We start from the raw sequence: 16,950 nt of genomic DNA, 5'->3' as shown, positions 1-16,950 counted from the left end.
AGAAGGAAAGAAAATTAAGGCGCTCCCCAGTGGCCTAGTGGTTAGGGATTCGGCACTGTCTCCACTATGGCTTGGGTTTAATCCCTGGCCTGGGAACTTCTGCATGCCATGGGCATGGCCAAAAGAAAAAAAAAGAAGGAAAAGAAAATTGAGGGTAGTAATTAAACTTAGAATTTATGTATTAATAATTGCTTTGCTCTTGGGGAAATATTTATCATGCTGAATCTATTAATTTGAAAATTAACTACAAGATTATTTCTGATAGTGTTTTTTTCTGTGTTTGAACAATATTTAACTCTTCTATCATTTAACTCACTCAGTGGATATGTATCTAAAAATATATTCAATTTAGATTAAAATCTCTACTTTTCTAAAATTCCATTAAGGCGATTTTGTAAATGTTGGAAGCAGGAGGAAGTGTACTGATCTATAAGAGAACGTAAGATGCGAAGAAGCTGTGACTTGCCGAAATGTTTGACAAACTGAGACTTAAAACTGGGTCTTTTTTTTTTTCTCTTTTTCTCTTTTTCTTTTTTTTTTAACTCTACCATGCTTCAGTCACATTCACATGAGTCCTTAGGGTTGTGAAGTCAAGGCAGGGTCAGCTCAAGTACACCCACTCTCGCCAAGCCTAGGCTGCAAATCTCTAGAATCTTCCTCCCTCATCAGGGACCCCTTAGAGCCTCTAATCCAATGGCTCCTTTTACAGATGGGAACCCCTTGCCCTGCCCCCGAAGGCCACGTCAAGTCACAGCTCGTGGCAGAACTCAGGCTGCTCCTGTTCTGCCTGGTGCTACTTCTTTCAGCCCACTGTCTACTCTGGGTCTCACACTTACACCAACTTTGTGATTTCAAATAAGACAAACACCTTATATCCGAATACTTTTATTCCACTCGGAGGTCAGATTTATTCCATTGGTGAATCATTAAGAGAACTGGTTTTCACGTTCGACCACATCAGAACTGATCCACAGGCTTTGGTTTCATCATCCATTAGAAAATTGTAAGACCTCCTTTCTTCCTCATACATAAAAAGCTATAGGCAATTTGTTGTTTTCCCAATTATGTTATTTTTCATCTCTTTTAGTTTGGGATTGGTTGTCATATTAATAAATATTTGAAAACATAGACTTTGCAGAATGGTACTTTGCTTCATCAGTTAAAAAGAAAAAAGAAAAGATGAGAAGACCCATTTATCCTACATAATACCCTCTAAGCTGCACAACTGGATAACAAGTTATTTGTATTCTATAATCAGAGTTTGGGAACGGTGAAATACATTCTGGATTGTGAGTATAGTAAATAAAGCAGAACTAGTAACTTTTGTGTTTTATCCTTAAATATGCATCTCATGATAGTTGATAAAACACAATGGGCTCCCTAAAAATGGGCTTCGGTCTAGAGTATTTTTATGCCTAAAAACAAATCCTTTATCCAACTCTTGTAACCAGATATCAATAAATGGCTAGCCATTATGACATTTTATAAAAATCATTTCAACACATGGTAGTAGACACGCTCTCATGAGGTAGCATCTCTGAGCTCCTTGGGATGGAAATGACTTACCTGACATTGGGAATGACAGCAGATAAGTCTTCTTAGATTTGATAGATTGTATTCAGTTCTATTAGTGTTTACCGAAAGCTGATTAGGTAAAGCCATGGTTCCAAGCAGTTACACATCACATAACTGAAGACATGTTCAGGGAAGGGTCTGGACAAGTCCCCCCATCTAGGTTTCTACTTGCCCCTTATCAACATGCACCTTAGGGAGGCCACCTTAGGCCTTTCTGAGGTGGCAGATTTAGCCTCCCCACAACCAGTAGCATCCTTTGGCTCTGGACAAAGCAACTGACTGGGCCAATCCATCCTGGTTGTTCTTGTGGGCTGACCCAACCTGCCTTCTTAGATTTGGATTCCCTGCACGAGGAAGACTTGGAAATTTCCCAAGATGCTGGACCACGAGGCCAAATTTTCAAAAATGTGAAAATGATCCTACACCACAGGCCAACCGCGGCCTAACCCTTCCTCCTTGTCAAGTCCTGTGCCTGACGCAGAGGCCGACTCCCAGAGTGATGCAGACCACGTTAACTCCGTTTCTGCCCCTGCAGTTGTGATGCTCAGAGAACCATGATATTTCAGACAACTTACTTCAAAGCCACCAGATGTAGTAAACCTTATTCAGACTTCAACTTGTTTAAACTTGTATTTGTATTGCCACTAAGGTTCCTAGTTACCTGTTCTGTCAGCCCAGACACAGAGTAACCTATGATCCAGATGAGCCACGGGCTTGCCCTGAGAACAGCGTCCACCCCCACACACACTTTCAGAAGAAACAGCGGGCGTTTGCCCCATTCCGTAGAGCTGCGCAGAGGTGGGGAGGAGTTCCCCCGCCAGCTGGTTCAGCCTGCCCTGGGGACAGAAGCAGATTGCATGAGCTGTCTCTCATTTTCTCACCTGACTTTTCCTAATTTCTATCTTTGCAATCGTTTTCATTTGTTTCCATGTGTTACTAATAATGAAGCAAAGCTTGTTCCAATTTGAGAAATGTTTTCATATCTAAAAACCTATACCCTGGCCCGCCACTACATGCCATTCAGGACCAAGTGTCATCTTTTGACTGATTTTGCACACTTCTGGAATTTCTTCCCAGTGCAGAGGAGAAACTGGCTGTTACATCTGCCCATGTTACTGACCCTGCCCTGTAGACACAGGTCTCTGGCCTTTGCCAGGAATGACGGCCTCGTTTCCTTTGGGAGAAACTCTATCAGCTCCAACCTAAGAATTGGCAGCATATTTCAAAAGTCTCAGACTGTCTGTGATATGATAGAAAATCTAGAAAATCCACAGAATTTTTAAGACAACATTAATTATCATTAATTAAAAACAAATTAAGCTTTTGTAGAAGCTGCTTCAGGAGAAGCATATGTCGCAAAAATCAAAGAGCAGTAAGATAGCAGAATTAGAGAAGAACCAGAAAACATTATTTTTAATAAGTATTTTGCCTGCCACGAGACTTGAAATGTAAGTAAAAGGCAAACTTTAATTTTTAAAGTTGTTATATTTTATTTTTAAATTTGTGCTGTTGAAAATTGTAGGAATCAAGTCATCCATATCTGTGGCTATTGTTAAATTTAAACACCAGTATTGGACATCGATAAACAAATTACAGGTTGCTTTTTCACTGCACAAAGGATATTTAATGGGGGCCTTTAAGAATTAGTTGTTTGAATGTGTAATAAAATAAGATGCAATTTGCAAAAAGTATTGTATCAAATTTTTCAGAATCACAGCCCCTTTATGCATCAATGGGTGACTGTATCTATCTCACACTAGATAAACAAGGAGCTAACAGGTGATATTTAATTCCTCTTCAGAATTATATTAAGCTGACTTTCTAGGTTAATGCTAGCCCTCCATTAATATCTGTTTATGAAAGTTGGCTACAAGATGTTTTTAGAAATCGAAGCACAGTAAAATTAAGTTGAAAATAAAGATGTCACATGCCCAGCTGTCTAGTTTGACTTTTTTCACTCTAGGAGTAGTTATTCATTTCCTATATGCTCAAGTACATCTGTAGGAAATAAAAAACATTTTGAGGAGTTCCCGTCATGGCTCAGTGGTTAAAGAACCTGACTAGTATCCATGAGGATGTGGGTTCAATCCCTGGCCTCGCTCAGTGGGTTAAGGATCTGGCATTGCCAGGAGATGTGTATTTTTAATAAGTATTTCAAGTCTTGTGGCAGGTCACAGATGTGGCTTGGACCCCACATTGCTGGGGCTGTGGTGTAGGCTAGCAGCTACAGCTCCTATTCGACCCCTAGCCTGGGAACCTCCATATGCCGAGGATGCACCTAAAAAGACAAAAAGACAAAAAAAAAAAAAAAACCAAAAAAACCAAAAAACCATTTTGAACAGTAGTTGTTAAAAGGATCATACCTGTATCATCTATCTTGTTGACATTTGATAGCAAATGCAGAACTTTCATTCACACATGTTTTTTAATGAATACAATGCTGCTTTGCAAATGAACATATAAGTAAAATTTTAAATAACTAAAGCAGTGCAGCAAAATAGATGTTTAATGGGGACTTCTGGATCCAATGTGCATAACTAAGCATTTTAAAACATTGCTCACTCATTCAGATTTCGCCATGGAAATGTCATGGTAAAAACGACTGTTCAGGAGTTCCCGTCCTGGCGCAGTGGCTAACGAACCCGACTAGGAACCGTGAGGTTGCAGGTTCGATCCCTGGCCTTGCTCAGTGGGTTGAGGATCCGGCGTTGCCGTGAGCTGTGGTGTAGGTTGCAGATGCAGCTTGGGTCCCGCGTGGCTGTGGCTGTGGTGTAGGCCGGCGGCTACAGCTCCGATTAGACCCCTAGCCTGGGAACCTCCATATGCTGCGGGAGCGGCCCTAGAAAAGACAAAAGAGACAAAAAAAATAAAATTAAATAAATAAATAAATAAAAATGACTGTTCATAAACTGAGCAACACATCTGCAAAACCACTTTTGACATGTGTAGCCTCCAAAGTTTTTGGTGTGTTCACTTAACAGGGTAAGTCCTATAATCCAGCTCAATCACCAACAATCCAATTCATATATTTTAATTCTTTCTTGTTCATCATCATTAAATGAAGGCTTTAATTCTTAACTCCGTGATAGTGATTTTGTGTCTCTTACAAAAAAACAACTGGTGTTAGTACATAGACATAAATTTTTAGTAAGGCTGCTGAGAGGATATTAGGAACAAAATCACACAAGGTCAATCAGTCCATTGACTAACGCTATCTGAGCACCTACTATGAGCAAGGCACCTAGGGCAGAGTTTTCTTAACTCTGCAAGGCACACTCCTGGGCCAGCGGGGGTTCTGGGCAGCTGAGGTGTTGGCGTCCAGTCACTCAGGGTGGTGGGATGGCCCCCGAGCTGGAACTCTGCCCATGAACCATTCTCCTCAATTACACCTGGACTTTGCTGAGAGAGCTTCCAAAATCAGAGAAACAAAATGCACACATGTGAACAGTTGAATAAAAACTCGTGGTTTAAATAACATCAGAAGACAAGACTGTGAATTATACTATGATACCGAATATAGTTAATTGTCAGATTACTGCTACTGAGAAAACCTTCTACGAGCAGAGAAGAAGAGCGAGGCTGCGTGGCCTGGGATGGTTTCAGGGAATGGGTAGAAACTTAGCCCAATCATAGAGGAAAGGTCGGAAGAATGCAAAAGGACTCTAACTGAAGAGCGTGCAAGCAAAGCACAACAATGGGAACGAGTGCTCAGAGGAGCAGCCACAGGATGTCTGGAATGTGAAGATGCAAAGCTCGGGTGAGATGGTGGGAAGCCCGTAGGGCAGACCTCCCTACATCCTGTTTACACTGTAGCCTCTTCGTTCACCCATTCATCCATCCATGTATTCAACACATTTCCCCTGAGGTCCTCCTATGTGCAACACACTATTCTGGGCGCTTGTTTACAGTAGTAAACAAGACAGAAATCCCTGCCCTCCTGGCATTTCCCATCACCTAAAGGAGGCAGACAATAAAGAAGTGAAGGATGTCGTCTTTTGCTGATAAGTACTGTCAAGGAAAAACAAAGAGGAGGAGCAGGAAGCCCAGCATGCCAGTGAGGATTTGCTATTTTAAATAAGGTGGCAGGGGAGTTCTCCTCGTGGTGCAGGGGAAACGAATCCAACTAGGAACCATGAGGTTGCGGGTTTGATCCTTGGCCTTGCTCAGTGGGTTAAGGATCCAGTATTGCCATGAGTTGTAGTGTAGCTCGCAGATGTGGCTCAGATCTGGCATTGCTGTGTCTGTGGCATAGACCGGCAGCTACAGCTCCAATTGAACCCCTAGCCTGGGAACCTCCATATGCTGCAGGTGCCACACTAATAAGGCAAAAGACAAAACATAAATAAAGAAATAGGGTGGTCAGGGGAGCCCCCCCCCCTGCCGAGAAGTTGACATTTGATTGAAGCTTTAAAGGGAGTGAAGGAGTTAGCCACACTGCCATCTGAGGAAAGAACATTCCAGACTTTGGGAACAGCTAGTACAAAGGCTCTCAGGTGGGAGTGTGCTGGGCATGTGTGAAGAACAGCAAGAAGATCGAGGTAGTTGGAGATCAAGGTAGCTGGACCAGAATGAGTGATGGGTGATTGGGGAGGATAAAGCTCAGACAGGCACAGGACCCACTTAGAAGGCTTTACAGGATGCCGTCGGGATTTGGGCTTTTGTTCCACAAGAGCTGGGAAACCATCAGAGTGTTTTCAGCAAAGTGGAATGCTTGTTTCTAGTCCAACAGGTTGACTACAAAGCCAGGTGTAAATCAATCTCGGGATCCATGTGCTGCCACTCTCCACCCTCCCTTTCGCCCTAATGTTTGCCATCCTTCTGAGGGTTCCAAGAGAGTGGCATGTGGTGCCAGTTGCTGGCCACATCTCTGTCTGAATTTCAACCTTGAACCATCAGAGGGAGACTGAAACTGGGCTGGTGTTCACAGAGGGTGACGACCAGGGAGGGTTAGAGATTTGCATCGTGGACACTGGGGAACCACTGGAGACTCTGCAGGAAAAACATGCTCTAAAGAGGTGGTTTAAAGAGATTAAGCTGTGGAAAAGAGACCAATTAAAATGCTTGTGTGATAGCTCGGGTATGAGCTGAGCCCTGTGTAGCCCAAGACAAGAAAGATGCTACAGATGATAGATACATTCTGGAGGAAGAATCAAGAGACCCTGAAGATCAACTGAATATAGAGTGTAAAATAGAAAAATAAATAAGACCAAACTGTCAAATGAAGATGCTAAAAAAGTGGAAACAATTTTCCCCAAAAGTGCTAAAGTTTTCTTTTGTTAATCTTCATTTTTTTTTTTCTTAAGTTGGGAGGCTGAGGTAGAAGAAATCAGAGAGTTGAGAATTGTTTATTTTCCTTTGTTTGAGCTTGAATGATGGAGTCTTAACAGGTGGAAGAGACCGCAGGCACCATGTCAGATGCCTCCCCAGGTCTTCCGCAGGATTTCCGGGGATGCTGACCCCCTGAGGCAGGGCCCACTGGGTTTCGATTAGAGTAGTTCTGCTTTGATCTCTTCACATACTACCGCTTCCAGTTCCGATTTCCCTCACACTCCGAATCACACAGCACTGACAGAAAATCAAGACCTCCACTCAGATGTTTTCAGAGGCAGCCCATGGCAGCCCGCAACAATTTGAGTCGCCTCTTGGGTTACACTTCCTTACAGCTGACCTTCTTACTGTGTCGAAATTTGCCCCATCGGTTCTTTGAAATGCTACAGAATCAGCTTCATCCCTTTTTCTCATGTGACATTTATCATGTTGCCCAGACCATGAAGATCCAGAAATGACTAAACTGTGATATGGTGACAGTGACCCAAGCCCTATAATGGAAGCCTGAAATAAACCTAAGATCTTCAAAGTCCTAAGGAGAAAATGAGCTGGAGCAGAGCTGCCTTGCATTAGGCTCACTGGAATAACCATGGAGCAGACATACCTGAATAGAAATCCCCCCAAACCTTCTAAATACAGGCTTGTCTTCGAAAAAGAACAAACTAAATTTAGCCCAAACATGACCAGCACCTGCTCTGTGAACGCCCGTGTACTTGGCACCATAAGTCAAACCAAATCCTGGTGGAACTAACTGTGCTTGTTCCCGTAATTGTTGTGCTTTTAGTTTTGAGTCTATTTCAGGAGAATTCACAGAGTTCAGAAAGCACTGCTAACACAGTTAAGTGAACTATATGGAAGAAAAAGTCTGAAATACTCATCACCATCAATCCTGCCATTTTTGAGTGTTTCAGAGGTGAGCTTTCACTAAGCAGGTGCCATCAAAAAGACTAATTTTGTTCTGGATGTTGTCTGCCAGCGTTAACTCTCTTTCTCAACACTGATGTGATGATAATGTTTCACTTTTAAGAGGTCAAAGGTGACTTCCCAATTCTAAGGGGAAAAAATGCCTTTTATCAAACAGAAAACAAGAAATCGGTAGCATGCACCTTTGTGTATTTAGACTAACTCTGCTAAAACCTATTTTTCAAATTGTTTGAGAATATAATTCCTTGCCATTTACTCTTGCTCCAGTCTTGTTTTTAAAATATAAGCCGTCATTGCCGCAAGCTGCAACATAGGTCACAGACTCGGCTTGAATCCCGTGTTCCCCTGTCTGTGGCACAGGCCTGCAGCTGCAGTTTCGATTCAACCCCTGGCCCAGGAACTTCCATCTGCCACAGGCGCGGCCCTAAAAAGAAAAAAAGAAAAAGAAAATATGAACCATGAACACACACACCACACACACATACATACTAATCTTTCTTTCCTATGAAAGAAAATAGCAGATAAATTGTGCACACAGATTGTATTAGAAATGCACACAAAGAAAGGATTTCATAGTAGTTTGCAGAGGCGCCTTTTCTGAATTGCACTGAATAAAATACATGATGTATATCCTCAGCTAGAATTATTTCAAATGTAAGGAAGTAATTTAATCCAGTCTCTCTCATCTCCAGATTAAGTTGCCAATATCTGCTACAGTCTTATCCTTTGCAGGCCACTCCTTCTGTCCTCCTCAGTACAGCAACCGTGGGGAGGGAGGGCAGGCCAACCATGTGCCAGGCACAGGGCTAGGCTCCATACACGGGTTGCACTCAATTCTCATAATATCTCTGAAAATTTGCTCTTGCTGATGCTAATTGAGCAGTTTAAAAATGAAACAAAACAAAACCTAAGACTCTGGAAAGTCAAAGAATTTGGCCAAGGACATACAGTTAGTCAGTGATGAAACCAGAATTCACACCCACATCTCTCTGACTCAGAAACTCATGGCCTTTCACCACAATGGGCTGCTCCTGGGATCACAGAGAATTGGGACAGAAGGGGCCCCTTTAAAATCCCTGCAGGCTGCAAGAGGTTTTGTACACTCTGGGGATCCATAAAAAGCCACTGGTCCTCAGTAGCTGATATATTTATGATACAGAAATTGCAAATAGTAAGTAAAATATTCATAAAAGATGAATATAAGTGACACACGCATCACAGCAGCCTAAAAAACATAAACAGATTCCAAGAAAACCCTGCCAGATTAACGTCTACACCAGAGTCTGCTCAAAACCCAGCAAGCCTGTCCGTCCTCCTGCTCCTCCTCTTTATCTTGCTAATGGTGTCGGCAAAAGTTCCTTCCCCCTTTACTCAGATCTCCTTAAATAGAAACATTAGAAAGATAAACCCCTACTGAGTCAACTTATATGATACCCCACCACCTGACCCCCAATTTTCCAGTCCTGCAGCTACTAGACAACTTGGAGCGCATGTTCGCCTCTGTCTGGAGACACTGCACTTGGTCTCCCAAGCATCTCTCTTTCCCAGCTCGCCTCCCTCTTACCCATCTTACTAGTCATCTTGCCAAGTGATTTCTCAAGTCAGGTCGCTCCATGACTTAATTTTTTCATGGCATTTCTATGGCCCACTAACCCCTGGCCAAGCAACTTAGCCAAGAATCTCTTCTGGCAGAAAGCACTAAGGCAGCCTTCATAAAGAAGCAATATTTGAGCCAAGGAGGTAGGAATTCGACAGCTAGAGAGATGAGCATAGACTGTAAAATCAAAGGGCAAAGCGGAGAGGGGAGAATATCCTTAAGAAGTATTGCACCAGGAATAAGGCTACTTGGCCTGAAGGAGAGGGACCTAGGGAGACCGGCAGAAGATAAGGTGGTCACTTGGTGCCTTCAACAACTATATTTTGAGAATTCATCATACACATGACAAGATGCTAGGTGCTGCAGCACATAAAAATATGCAAGACTCTCAAAGCTCTGATGAAGAGATGTGGCATGCATGCACAACTGCCACACAAGGCAGAGTAATGTGTTCCATAAAAGTGATGCAACACCTAGGAATTCAAAGAAGAGAGAGCAGATTCTCCTCTAGAAAACTTTTGTTTTGTTTTGTTTTGTTTTTTGCATTTTTGGCCACCCCTCAGCATGCAGAGGTCCCAGGGGCCAGGGATCAGATCTGAGCCGCAGTCTCAACTTAAGCAGCAGCTGCACCAACACCAGGTCCTTAACCCATTGTGCAGGGTATTGAACCTGCGACTATACACTCCCATCGCCATCGGTCCTGTTGCACCACAGCGGGAACGCCTCTAGAAACTTTTTATTGAAATACAGTGGTTTTAAATGACGTGATAAACCTTAAGTACTCAAAAATAGTCCAGCATGTTTTTCAGAGACGAGCAAGCAAGAAAAGTGTCACTAGGGTCATAATGTGTTTTCATGGAGAGGACAGTTTTGGAACTGGGCTTTAAAAGGGAGTGTAACTTACACAAATCTAGAGAGAGACATTTTTAGATAAAGGGAAAGATATGATCCAGCTCATGGAGGAGGAAACCGCAAATCACTTGGCCGCCACATACGGCCCAGGAAGAGCAGGAAGAACAGGAAGATGATGACAAAACTGTAACCATCAAACCCAACCACCTACCTAATGTTTGAGCCTCATCCCTTTTACAATCGATCCCATTTTTAAACATCTGTGAAAGTTAGAAATGACAGTGTTTATAATCTTCTAGGGAAGACAGTTTAACAAGTAGTGACAACAAGCTGTGGTAAGTGCTGTGGTGATGGAAATTCAAGGTGACGTGCAACCCAGAGCAGGGAGAGGACAAGCTCCTGGGCTGGAATTCTGAGCTAGACCTGTGGAAAATTGGGAGGCAGCCAGACAGAGGGACCCCAGTTGCTCAGACCTGATGACCAGCACATGCGCAGACCTGAAGTCAGAGGGGTGAAAGAAAGCGCCCCACTGGAACTTAGAGGGAGAGGGGAATATCAAGAGACTAAAAGGAAGAGGCAGGGAGTCAGCCTTGAAAAGATTCATAAACCAGAGTTCTCATTGTGGCTCAGCAGAAACGAATCTGACTAGGAACCATGAGGTTGCAGGTTCGATCCCTGGCCTCACTCAGTGTGTTAAGGATCTGGTGTTGCTGTGAGCTATGGTGTAGGTCGTAGATGCAGCTTGGATCCTGCATTGCTGTGGCTCTGGCATAGGTCAGCAGTTGTAGCTCCGATTCCATCCCTAGCCTGGGAACCTCCATACGCCACTGCTGTGGCTCAAGTTCCATCCCTGGCCTGGGAACTTCTGCATGCTCTAGGTATGGGGATTTAGAAAAAAAAAAAAGCAGTTTTGAAGGCTAATTGTTACATAAAACTTAAATAGTCACAGACTTTCTAAAATTAATAGAGGGTGAGCAACTGAACCTCTAGAAAATTTTAGAAAATTTCAAACATTTTAACGACTGCTTGTAGATAGCCAATACAGAACATAATTTCTCTTGATCACTTTTTAGAATATACTACAATAAAACGATCACGAATAATTCAATATAATTACCTAGAAAGATTATTTAGAATCTAAGGTAGAAAATAAAATAATTCATTTTCAAAATTTCATTTACAAACTACTTATTTTGAAAACACGGCGTGTGATTCCATGGGGTGGGGGAAGGATGTGAACAATGGTTGCTTTCCAGGTTAGCCTTCAAAAAATGTTGTTTAACCATTAACATTGTTGATTTTTTTTTTTTTTTTTTTTTACTTTTTGCCTTTTCTAGGTCCGCTCCCATGGCATATGGAGGTTCCCAGGCTAGGGGTCTAATCGGAGCTGTAGCTGCCAGCCTACACCAGAGCCACAGCAATGCGGGATACAAGCCACGTCTGCAACCTACACCACAGCTCATGGCAATGCTGGATCCATAACCCAATGAGCAAAGCCAGGGATTGAACACACAATCTCATGGTTCCTAGTCGGATTTGTTAACCACTGCACCACGACGGGAACTCCAACATTGTTGAAATATTTTTAATAAAGTGTTTCAAAAGCATTATTTTAACATTAAATATATATAAATATATTTATTATCTAATCTCTGAGCTTTAAGAATTCAAAAAACGTCAGCAACATTATAAGAAGATCATAGCCAAAGACAAGCTGAAAATTGGGGAGGTATGCCTGTTTACAGAAGCGCTACCAAACTAACACTAGAAATACAGACTTCAAATGCTTTTTTTTATTTTAAGTATTTTCTGTCAAAAAGGGAAAAGAAAAGAAAGACTGCTGACATTAGGGAGATTTTCACTTTTTGTTTTATCCATTACAAATAGGTCCATTCTTCACATTAAAGTAGAAAAACAGACCAAGGCAGTTTCTGACACCAAGACATTCGATGTTGACTGAAGTAGTGACAAACGCAGGCTGCCCTGAGCGAGCCCCTGGTTTTTCTTTCCGCAATCGCTCCTTAGGGAAGAGAGCAGGCTAACTTGTGCTCCTCTACTATATTGCGAAGCCCTGCTGTCTTCCAGGAGGCCAGATGGTGGCGCTGTGGTATCATTTGTCTAGATTTTAGCTTTGCCGCCTCAGTTCCTAAGAGCAATAGTGTTTTGTGAAAAGACTCAAGCCCTCTTTTGAAAAAGAAATTATTTTAAAGGTACTTTCCTCTTTAGCGGTAGGTAAACCCAACATGTAAGTCCCTTGGTTATTTTGTTTTTTACTTTCTTTACATGGATATTTCTGAAGCCTATATAGATGACTTATAGTGCACTTTCTAAAGATTGAGGCTAGGTGGCTATATTGTGTGTCGTTGTTTTTCTCCTGAGTTCCTGAAAATAAAAATATAAAGAAACAAGTATATTTTGTCCACCTTCTTTTCTGATATCCATAATTTATATTTAACGTCTTACAATACTTCCTAACCCCAATCTACTGCCCAAATCATCAGAAAATGAAAGATTTTAAAAGACTCGATTTTAATCCCAATCCTTTCTATCCTCTCAGCGCTTGGTGAGAACACTTGTTTCTCCCGAGAGTGATGTTATGTAGTCAGCTGAGTGATACACAAATCCCTGCCTCTGATTCTCCTTCACAGGGACCCTCTAGAGCTAATTAAACCATCTCCTTGGGAGTCTGGGTTTCATCCCCGGCTCACATCCCGAAGATGAAAAGTGGACACTGCGTTGGCTGATACAGAATTGTGAATTGGGCCATTTCTTTCCCCAGCTACACTGCTGTCAATATCCTCCTTTAACTTTTGCCCACCCGGGACAAAAACCATGCTGGGCCACTCTTCCCGAGCCCCCCAGCCCCACCCCACGTTTAGAGCTGAATAAAGTGAATGTCAGAACAACAGAGATCAATGCAATTATTGGTGAAGTTCAAGTAGACCTATTGCAGGTGGAAACTGAAGCCCCACTAGGGAGACATCAGAAAAAGGAGATGTGGGAGTTCCCATTGTGGTGCAGTGGAAACAAATCCAACTAGGAACCATGGGGTTGTGGGTTCGATCCCTGGCCTCGCTCAGTGGGTTAAGGATCTGGCGTTGCTGTGGCTGTGGTGTAGGCTGGCGGCTACAGCTCTGATTAGACCCCTAGCCTGGGGACATCCGTATGCCTCGGGTGAGGCCCTAAAAAGACAAAAAGACCAAAAAAAAGCAATCTGCATTTTCAGGGTCTATATAGCAAGGACACGTGTAATCTTGAGCAGAGGAGCAGGGGTGGGGGATGGGGGGCGAGGTGGGATCACAGTCTCCCACAAGGTGCCCCAGTGGGAGGAGCCGCCCTCTGCCACAGCCACATCTACTGCTCCTCTGGAGGCCCTTCAAAGCCTTGGACTTGCAGGTTTCACAGGTTTTCCCACCTCATCTAGGTAAATTGTGAAGCAGGGTGTATGTCCTTTAGCTGCAGGCCTCTATAACTACCGTTTTAACCTATTTTTTTCCCATGGAAATTCTATTCTTTTCCAAACAAAACCTTATGCTGATTCCCAATATGCCAAACAAATCGACAAAGCAGTATTTCAAACATGTGTTGTAAATTAAAATGTATGAGATGTGCTTATTAAAAAGCAATGAATGAGGAGAATGAGTGGCTGTTCTAAACCAAAGTCTAAGCATTCAGCTCAATTTGGTCTGTGTTTTGTTTGTTTTGCCCATGCTCCAAGGCAAGCAAAACAAAAGTTTCCGGAGCCAGGGATCGAACCCAAGCCACGGCAGTGACCTGAGCCACAGCAGTGACATTTGGATCCTTAACCCACTAAGCCACAAGGGAACTCCCTCGTTTCAGTGTTTTGGTGGACTCACAAAAAAAAGTATTTTAAGAAAGAGCCCACATCCCAGAATTGAGCGGAGCCAACCTAACCTGCTACGATGGAGGCCTTCTTCCCTCTGAGACAAAAAAATTACAGTTAGAGTCATTGGATTCCAACAATAAAGACATTCATCTCTAGCAGGCTTTAAAAGCCATTGTTCTAGAACAATGCCCTGACTTTTTTTTTTTTTTTTTTTGCCTTAATTCCATTTGGTTAGTCAACTTCCATTTCTCCTATGTGTGGAGTTGGTCATAAATCAGAGAGAATATTTTCCAACTTAGTTCGATAGGCATTTCAGCACCATTGACCATTGTCTGTAATTTACTATGCCTTCTCTATTTCCCTGTTCTGATGGTCTTCTTAAAGTTGTAATATGGAGATGCACTTAAAACAAACAATTTGAGGGAAGATCTTTCCAAACACCACCAAAACTGCTTAGGACTTTTGTGAACAGGATGCGTCATTCGAAAAGACTTTTCTGATGAACAATGAGATGAGGCTGAGCCTCAAAGCTTCATTAGCTCCAAGGATGCAGGAAAAAGGAAAGGAAATATGATGAACAGTCTCTCTCCTCATCATGCTTTCCTCTTCCAGTTTTCACATCTTGGCACTCTCCTCGAGAGCCTTCAAAATCAAAAGGGGGAAATGAGATGAAAGGAAGGGAAAAGCCAAGACTCCTGCTTTTGCCAGAGACTAATTCTGGGTTCCCATCCCAAACCAATGTGGAATTCTCTTTAAACGAGAAAGGCTTTCTGATTTTTTTCCATCTGCACAAGAATAGTATCATTTACCTGACCACAGATTTTCTTTAGGGAGGCTGTGAGTAAGATGATAGAATATAATTTGTTTCCATCATAAACGCTTCTCCAAACTATAAAATCCAACTCCTAACAGAGATTCTATCAGGGTGTCCCTAACCCTGAGCATAGATGATCGGTTCCTTTTTCCATGGCAGTGATACGTCTGTGGAGTTTTATTTCCAGGGAGACAGGGCAGGATTTGCTGCTATGCAGACTGAATAATGTTGGAAGCCAACATCATGTCACATTTTGTGTGCACTTTCCAAAGATTAATCCAAGCGTTACAAATGGGACACAGACTGCCATTGTCCCAGGGACACTTTAATAACCCACACCTACAATATTCAACCTGTTGTTTGCATAGGGACAACTTTGGGACACAAAAACCCACCAGAACGACTTGGGGAAAGGAGCCATGGAGAGGCAGAGACCCAGGCGCCACGGCACCTCCACATTTCATCCTTCATGGCAAATGAGTCTGTTTGCAGTTTATTTATGCCTGAGGATGGGGGTCGTGCAGCTCGCTTTCTTCAAAGCTCAGCGAGCAGGTCTTAAATCTGCTGCGTGCTAACTCAGTTTCTTCCCTGTGTGGTACTCTCGGCAGGCTTTGCCAACTTGCGGATAATTTTTGTTTTATTTTGCATCGTGCAGCTCAAATTAAGTAACATGGCACATGCCCTCGGGATTTAAATTGCCTGCCCCGTTTCTTTTATTTTCCTCCACATCCCCCCACCCCCTTTCCCTACAATTCCTGGCATCTGTTGTTATATTCTTTGAGAATGGAGGACCCAGGAGAAAGCTTCAGTAGGAAAGGATTGTGGAGGAAGATGGGGAGAGCTAAAAATTTCCGCACTTCCCAATTCAACATCTTTAAGTACTTCTATAAGATATGCCATCATTATTACAATCTTATTTACTTTCTGAAACAAATTCTAAAGGCCTAGTAGATCAGAATTCAAAACTAAGTTCTCTATTGGGTTTAAAATGTCAGTAACATATTTTCCATGTCAGGTAGTTTTATTACGGAGAGAAATACTTAAGATTATAATGAAAAGAATCATAAACAGTTGTAGTTAATCCTAGACAGTTTGAACAGTATCATGAAAATAGTTTTGTTTTTTTTTTCCTTTTCATAATACATGACTACCTTAGTGTATGGTAGCCATCGGTAACAGACTGAAAAAATTCAAAACCAAGAAAAATTTTTTGAGCAAAACACTTTGGGGAAAGCGCAATAAAGTTAAAAGATTTACAGAAGCATCATGAAGGAAAAGATTATGTGTGTGTGTATAGTACATACGCTGCTTATCAAAAGGAACCATGTGTGATTCACTTAAATTCCACTTTAATAACAGGTTTCCATTATGTGGAAAATGACAAGAGACAAGAGGGAAACTGGAAGCTAGCTGTACATATTTTTGCTAACGGACATGTTCCTGCAGTTTAAACTTAAACGTGGTACTTACTTAAATAAGTATCAATAAATCTGTAATAACCTGTTTCAAATTCACTTTTAGCGCTTGAGAGAATTTTTAAATTAAAATGCCTGTATTTCTTTAATATTTTCATTTTAGTATCTCTCTTATAAGCAGGTAAGTATAGGTTTCTTCTTGACCTCTGGAAATATTATTAACCTGGAGCTATGAAAATAATATGATTTACATAGGAATATGCATATGACGCCATCAGTTGAGTCTTAAAAGCAAGTATACTAATAGCGACAGGTCATATGAAAACTGTGTGTAGATCGCTTCGCCTTTTTAAGCTTATTTGGAGGCAGTAACAGCGGGCAGGAGGGAAACCCTGCAGGATGTGTTCACGTTGGTTCTCAGCTCAGGGTCCCCCAAGTCCCTCCGACTTCTGGAGGGGCCCAGTAAGGCCAGGTCTAACCTGGTCATCTGACATTTGATGAACTCCGTAGTATTCACAGAAGCGACCGCCCATCGTATCCGCACGTCCCGTCTACACTCAGAGGAAGCGGATTACACAGAACGCATACATCGACGCGG

General features: G+C 42.3%; 2 protein-coding genes across 5 annotated transcripts in view; one reads left to right on the top strand and one right to left on the bottom strand.

Annotated features, from left to right (window-relative positions):
- Positions 1-16,950, bottom strand: part of LOC146401057 (uncharacterized) — a 499,586-nt gene that overhangs the window by 166,439 nt on the left and 316,197 nt on the right. The window lies entirely within an intron of this gene.
- Positions 1-16,950, top strand: part of GRID2 (glutamate ionotropic receptor delta type subunit 2) — a 1,344,144-nt gene that overhangs the window by 1,312,289 nt on the left and 14,905 nt on the right. The gene's annotated exons all lie outside the window — the stretch shown is intronic.

Source organism: Sus scrofa, chromosome 8, assembly GCF_054392235.1.
Source record: "Sus scrofa isolate SSC_HxYL_T2T_F1_AM1 chromosome 8, Sscrofa_HxYL_maternal_Yorkshire_Landrace_v2.0, whole genome shotgun sequence".
Taxonomy (NCBI): Eukaryota; Metazoa; Chordata; class Mammalia; order Artiodactyla; family Suidae; genus Sus; species Sus scrofa.
Note: the sequence above shows the minus strand (reverse complement) of the source record. Positions and strands in the feature narration are given on the sequence as shown.